General features: G+C 36.9%; 1 pseudogene; it reads right to left on the minus strand.

Annotated features, from left to right (window-relative positions):
- Window positions 1–2,382: 2,382 nt before the first annotated feature.
- On the minus strand, window positions 2,383–3,781 carry LOC147557181 (systemin receptor SR160-like; annotated as a pseudogene).
- Between the last annotated feature and the right edge of the window lie 3,755 nt (window positions 3,782–7,536).

Here is a 7,536-nt window from a genome sequence, read left to right on the forward strand (position 1 = left end):
TCCTATTCTAAGTGGGATTCCTATATATGAGTTTCTTCCATTTAGGATTCCTCTTTGTTATGGCCGGCCGAGGAAGCCCCTTAGTGTGCTGGGCCTGGCCGGCCCATTACTCCAACCGGTCATCACATGGCTGACCCCTTTAGCTTGACACGGGCTTCCCTATCGGGCCCGGTTCTTCCTATCTTTGTCCGGACCCTATCCAAACTTTTTGGGCCTATTTAGTTGGATCTATCCAACCTTTTGCCTTGTTCCTATCTTTGGTGTAACCCATTGTAGGATCCGATCTATGTTGGTCGTGAATCATCGGAGTGATCTGGCGATCGTAGTTGGCTTCTAGCTAAGCATTAAGATCCCTAATTCGACCGGACTAGATGATCTTATGGATAAAGTCATCATAATCCTATTTGAAAATTTGAGTGCATTGTCATCTTAGTCGAAGGACAGTCCTTCAGAAGGACATCTCCTTCAATCCGAAAAGACATATCCTTCAACTGTCCACAATTCTCGTCCATGCATTGTTTATAGAAATTTATTCATTATTATGTTCTGTAGCTTCTTCGGGGGCTTCACCCTCGTCCGATCTTCATTACCTTTAGCTGGTATTGGTTCAATGGGTGTAGATTTTTCATTAATAGTCTCTTCTCGAATACTATTGCTCTGTAATTGATTCTTCCTTTTTCTAGGACCAATATCTTTGGAGCCAATAGGTCGTCCACGCTCCAAACGTGTCTTAGAAGAATAATTTGCTATATTCACTTGTTCCCTTATGAATATCAATCCGTGCACGAGAATTTGCAGCAGGTATATATGATTCAGTTACTCTTGCTCATCAAATGCATCTGGTAAATTATTTGCAATGTCTTGCAAATTTATTATTCTTTCTACTTCCCTCATATTGAATAGTATAAGGATCAGGATGAGATAAACTTTGTGTACTCCAACATAATTCAATTTGTTTGTCATTCACTGTAGATGAATTTTCTCCCCTAATGGGGGAAATTTGTCTCGTCCAAAATGATAATCTGCAAATCTTGTTGTAAAAGTATAATCTTTCATAGGTTGTAGATATATGATAATAGATGGTGAATCAAAACTAATATATATCACTAGACGCCGCTGAGGTCCGAACTTTGTCCGTTTAGGAGGTGTAATTGGCACGCTCACTGCATATCCAAAAATACGCAAATGCGCTATGCTGATTAATGCCCCAAAACAAGTTGTAAAGGAGAATGTTGACCATTTTCCCTAGGTGGATAAAAGCAGCAACATGTAATACTGCAGATCCCCATATAGAAACAACAACTTGGTTTTCATCAACATTGGTCGTGCAATCAATTGTATGTGTTTTATGAATGAATCTGGTAAACCATTCAGGGTATGAACATAAGCTATAGGGTGTTCAACATCAATACCAATTGTCATACATTACGCATCAAAATCCTTTGATGTAAAATCACCTACTCCATCAAGCGTATGGACTTAATCGGAAAATCAGGAAAATGAGCTTGTAATCTAATAATTTGGGCAAGTAACCTTGCGAACACATTGTTTTGAGTAGAAAGAAGATTAACATGAGACCATCTAGTAGAGGCATCAATTAATACAATAAAATATCGAAACGGTCCACATGGTGGGTGAATATAGGACCACATATATCTCCTAGGATCCTTTCCAAAAATTTAGGAGATTCGATATGAACTTTTGTATGAGATGATCTTAAGATTAATTTCCCCAACGAGCAAGGTGTACATGCAAAATCCTTGCTTATCATAATCTTTTGATTCTGTAATGGGTGTCCCTGAGAATTTTGACTATTCTACTCATCATGGTAGATCCTGGGTGTCCCAAACGGTTATGCCAAAGTGCCGTCACACTTGGATCATAAAACTTCTGTTTATAACAACATAAGATTCAATCGTTTTTATCATTGTAACATACAATCCTAAAGGAAAGTCCTCAATCTCACTAAATCGTGCTTTTTGCCTGAAGCAGTTGAAGTAATAGATAAATATTCTTCATTATTTTCATCCCTAGTTTATGATGATAACCATTTCGACGTATGTCTTTAAAACTTAATAGATTCTTCAAAGATCTGTTTGAATACAATGCATTGTCACGAGTTAACTTCGTACCACTTGGTAATATTATAAGGGTTATTTCCGAATACCCCTAGTTTATCGAAAAAACCCAAATGACCCCCTTTTGCCGTTACCGTCTGTTGACCGTTAAAGTCAGACTTCTACATTTCAAAATTACCCTTCTTTGTTGTCACCTATTTAAACATGTCACTTTTTTACTCACTTTTCCAGATTCACTTTTTATATTTTCAAAATTTAAATCCCTCTCACTCTTCTCTATAAAAAAAAAAACTATCTCTCTCTCTCATCTTCTCTTCATCTTTCTCTTTCTCTTTCTCTCTCCAAAATCTGATGAATCAGTTGGTCTTTTACCAGTTACTAACTCAAGAACCCCATAAATATAAACATCTCCTTTACTTGGGCATATGAAAAAACTGTAGTATTCAGGTGTAACATAACCTGGTGTACAAGCAAGAGTACTCACACTAAGATGGGTATCCATGGCATTCACTAATCTTGCCATTCCAAAATCTGAAACTAGAGCTTCTAGGTTTTCGTCGAGTAGACATTACTTGATTTCATATCTCTGTGAATAATATGAGGAAGGCAATTATGATGAAGAAAAGTTAATCCACTAGCAGCTCCAATGGCGATTTTTCTTCTCGCTGCCTAATTTAGTTTGATTCTAGACTTCTTCCGGTCGTGTAAAACATCTTCTAAACTTTCGAGTTCATATACTCATAAACTAGTAATCCTTCGATTTCAACTTTACAGTAACCCAAAAAAGGGACTAGATTTCTGTGTTTGATTCTAGTGATTGTTTCCATTTCAGTTGTGGATTCTCGATCTCCTTGTCCGTGAATTTGGATTAGTTTCTTGACTGCAACTAAGGTTCTGTCTTTCACTTTAGCTTTGTATACATCTCTGAATCCACCTGAACTGATTAAACAGTCGTTGTGGAAGACATTAGTGGTTTCAAGAAGATCAACAAAGGTAAGCTTTTGAAAAAGTTTATCGAATGTGGAGAGGTTAATACTTAACACTTCTCGAAAACTTGTTAGCGTCCAATCTGCATGTACAATTCCAGAATGTGATCTACTATCAATGTAGATATCTAAAGCTGTTGCAGCTGCATCGTTCTTCTTCTTCTCTTTCTTTTCTCTAGAATTTTAATAAAAAACCAGAATATGCAGAATAAATAGAACAATAAACCCACAACTACACTTCCAACTAGAGAAACTTGTCTTCGACGAGATTTCGGGTGTTGAGATGATGGCGAATTTGAACTTGAATCTCCATAAAAAAGTAATGGTATCCCACAAACACCATTGTTGTTTCGAAATCTAGAAGCAGCCAATGTTATTAAATGACCTGATTGAGGAATCATACCCGAAAACATATTATTCGAAAGATCAATATCAAATAACAAAGAAAGACCAGATAATGAACCAGGAATAGGTCCTTCGAGATCATTATTAGAAAGATCAAGAATACCAACATTTTTCAAGCTTCCTAATTCTGTTGGTATTAAACCAGAGAGATTATTATGACCTAGATTCAGGATAGATAGATAATACATATCTCCCAATTCCTTTTGGAATACTACCATCTAAGAGATTGTAAGACAAATCAAGGAAACTAATTAAACCATTATTGTTGAATGTGTACTGAGTGTTACACACGTAAATTCTTGTGAAGTTGCAGGAAGAGTGAGGAGATTTAAGTTTTGGAAATATAAAAAGTAGATTTTGAAAAATGAATCAAAAGAAAGAGAAAGATGAACAGATGACGAGAGAGAGAGAGAGAGTTTTTTACAGTGAAGAGTGAGGAGATTTAAGTTTTGGAAATATAAAAAGTAGATTTTGAAAAATGAATCAAAAAGTGACATGTTGAAAAGAGGTGACAACACAGAAGGGTAACTTTAGAACGTAAAAGTCTGACTTTAACGGTCAACAGACGGTAAGGGAAAAAGGCGGCCATCTGGGTATTTGCGATGAACTAGGGGGCCACTTGGGGAGCTTGTCATAAACTAGAGGGCCATTCGGGAAATAACCCTAAGAAGTTGCTCTAGCAGAGCCGTCAATGAGACTAGATGAACCAGCGATAATAATCATATTAGCCTTAAAGAACTTCAGGATCAAGAAGTACTTTTTACTTCGAAAGATGGAATTTGTGGTTCCACTGTCTGCTAGACAAATATGTTCATCATTCCTCGAAAATGTACTTCTAGAATTCATACCTTTGATAAACATGTAAATAAACATAAGATATCGATAGTAAATATACAAATTTTATATATTACATGACTATACAATACTTAAAAGTAAACATTAATATAATACAAAATTTACAAGAACTGAAAATATTACAAAAACACTACTGAGGAGGGTTATGAATTCGATCAACCATTACATCAAACTCATCATAGAGTAATTGATCGAACTCATTACAAGTAAGATGTTCATATCCACTTCCATAGATACCATTTTCTTCGACGGGATACTGCATAGTCGACGCGTCTCTATCCAGATAAATGCCATAATCTATTATATTTTACTCGGTCATGACTTCAGTAATATGTATTTCTACATCGTCATTTAAATAGTCAGATACATCCAATCTTGTGTTACATGAAGAATCATTGATTTCTATACGATTTGTTTCTACATTAGCAGTACGTTTATTCAAGGATGCTTGACAAAGATCTACGAGATGTTTACCAGTCCTACATGTTCTTTGCCAATGCCCTGTCATACCACATTTGAAACAGGGTTGATTCTTCATTTCAAAAGGCCCATTTACCACCTTATTCCCTTTATTTTGTCGAATATACTAGTATCTGTTACCCGAATTATTTACCCATCGGTCTTAGTCATAGCCACAACCGCGCTCCTCTGAACGGTAACCACTGCTTCTGTTAACTTTATTTTGATTGTCTCCATGACCACGTTCCTCCGAATTTTTATTGTGGTAGTTGCAACGACCACGACCCTTTTGGTTCTGTTCTCGTCTTTCAGTACAGACGGATGTGGAATAAATTTCAGAAAAATTAACATATCCAGTTGGACGGAGTTCTTGGTTTCAGATTTAAATTTCATTATTTTGTTCTGCCACCAGCATACAAGTAATTAGTTTTGAGTGACATTTGAAACCTCTATTTCTTTATTGTTCTTGCAAATTCATGTTAGATATATGAAAAGTGGAAAATGTTTTCTTTAACATCTGTTCTTCAGAAACAGAATACCGATAATGTCCTAATTTTGTAGTCATCTTAACTAAGACAAAATTATATTCATAAACTGCTTTGAAATCCTGCAATCGCAGGTTTATCTAGTCATTCTGGGCCTTCGGTGAAATAACCTTTTTAAATGACCGTATCGGTTCTGTAAACATTTTCTAATACAAGTGTGTCTTTTTTACTTAAACATTCTGATTTAAATTCTTCACACAAATGATGTCGTATCACAATCAGGGCCGCTAAGCGTCTGTAAGAACGTTCATTATTTTCCTCGCAAATGGTTTTCTCTAGTTGTTTAACCTCCAGATGAGCTTTTATTTCGAGCTTCCAAGTTATATAGTTTTTCTCCGACAAGTCGAGGGCTGTAAAACCAACACTTGTTAAATTCGACATATAAAATTGAAATATTAAGAGTTACCTTTGGACTATTGATAAGTTTTTTGAGTTCAAGAGATCTCGTTTATAGCTAGAGACAATCCTGCTGATAACGTTGTATATATGATTTGCTATTCACCGTAGTATATATGATTTGCTATTCACCGTACATTAATGTCGGATCCTTTACGGCATCTTTGATTAAGTATACAAGAGAAAAAGAGTAAATTAATGACTTCTATTTATTCTCCAATTCATTCCTTATATATGTAACCGTTACATTGTGGGCGTATTTATACCAAAATGAAACATTTATGTGGCAACACGTGGGGGAGAGTTGAAGTTTATTAGCTTCAATCCTTATTATATATGCACCTCATGCTTTTGTTTCTTCACTACTAAGCCATCAAAATTTATCAACTTATTTGGTTGATTTCATGAGAACACATCATGCTTCAATGATCCAATAGTGTTATCCACTTATTTTTTTTTAAAGAGAACTGTTCCATTAAAACAAAAGGGGATTACAATCAACAGTTCATCAACAAGATAGGCTATGACGAATGCCATTCTTGTGAGGTGTTCGAGATTCTAGTTTGCTTTGCAAGCGTGTCCGCTTTGCTATTAGCAAGTCTATTAACATATTTACAAGTGAAGGAAACAAAAGCAGATCTTAGAGATCGGATTAAGGTGATAGTACTTCTGCTGGTCCAATGGGCTGCCTTGATGTCCCCATTGATGGCTTTGATTATATTTGAGGAGTCTCCTTCTAATCAATGTTCAGTTCTTTAGCCTTTGAAATAGCCTGCAAAACCGCCAAAGCTTTCCCTTCATCAACTGTTCTGCAACGAATAATTGAGGATTTTCCTGCAATACACTTAGCGTGAGAATCATGAAAGACAGCTCCGATTGCTGAAACTTCTGAAATCTTAGTGAATGAGACATCAAAGTTGCATTTGATTATGTTTGGTGGAGGGGGGGGGGGGGGGTTCCAATCCTTAATAATTTTGGAAGAAGGGTTTGGTTGCCTGGAAGTACCTAACAATTTAAGTTGGGTAGACGCTAGATTATGAATTCTAGACAGACAATGAGGAATTGATGGCTTTTGATTTTGGAACAATACTTCGGCCTCGTTTGGTTCCGCTTAAAAAAAGCTAAAAGCCAGCTTTTAGCATATTTTAAGCGCTTATTGAAAACTTTACGCGTTTGGTTCAAAAAAGCTGTAGCTTATTTTAAGCTAGAAAAGCCCATTTTCTCTAAAAAGCAGAAGCCACAATTTTGTGGCTTTTTTATAGTTGCTTATTAAAAGCTAGCTATGAAAATAAAATAAAATATTTTTTTTTGTCACCATCAATAAACATCCACCACCATCACAACCACCCCACCACCTCTACCACCACAATCACTCCACCACCTCTGACCATCACCCCACCACCTATGCCACCATTCCACCACTTTCATACCACCTCCGACGCAACTCCATCACCACCACTCCACCACTTTCGCCGCAACTCCACCACCATCACAACTATTCTACAACCATCAAATTTTTTTACAACCACTCCACCACCTTCGTCACCACTCTACCACTATCACCGAACGCTTCACCATCTCCCCCGCAACTCCACAACCTCCGACATAGCTTCACCTTCGGTGTAACTCCACCACTACCACAACCACTTCACCACCATCACCACAAATCGACCACTCCACCACCACATTATACCACCTCCACCAACCCCATTTCACTACTGTTGTTGCAACTTTACCCCCCAACCACCAACACCCCCTCCATTCTACAACCACCATCACTACCATAACTCCGCCACCATTGAACACCACCAT

Source organism: Eschscholzia californica, unplaced genomic scaffold, assembly GCF_041429995.1.
Source record: "Eschscholzia californica isolate CP2 unplaced genomic scaffold, dmEscCali1.0.p SCAF_2, whole genome shotgun sequence".
NCBI classification, from domain to species: Eukaryota; Viridiplantae; Streptophyta; class Magnoliopsida; order Ranunculales; family Papaveraceae; genus Eschscholzia; species Eschscholzia californica.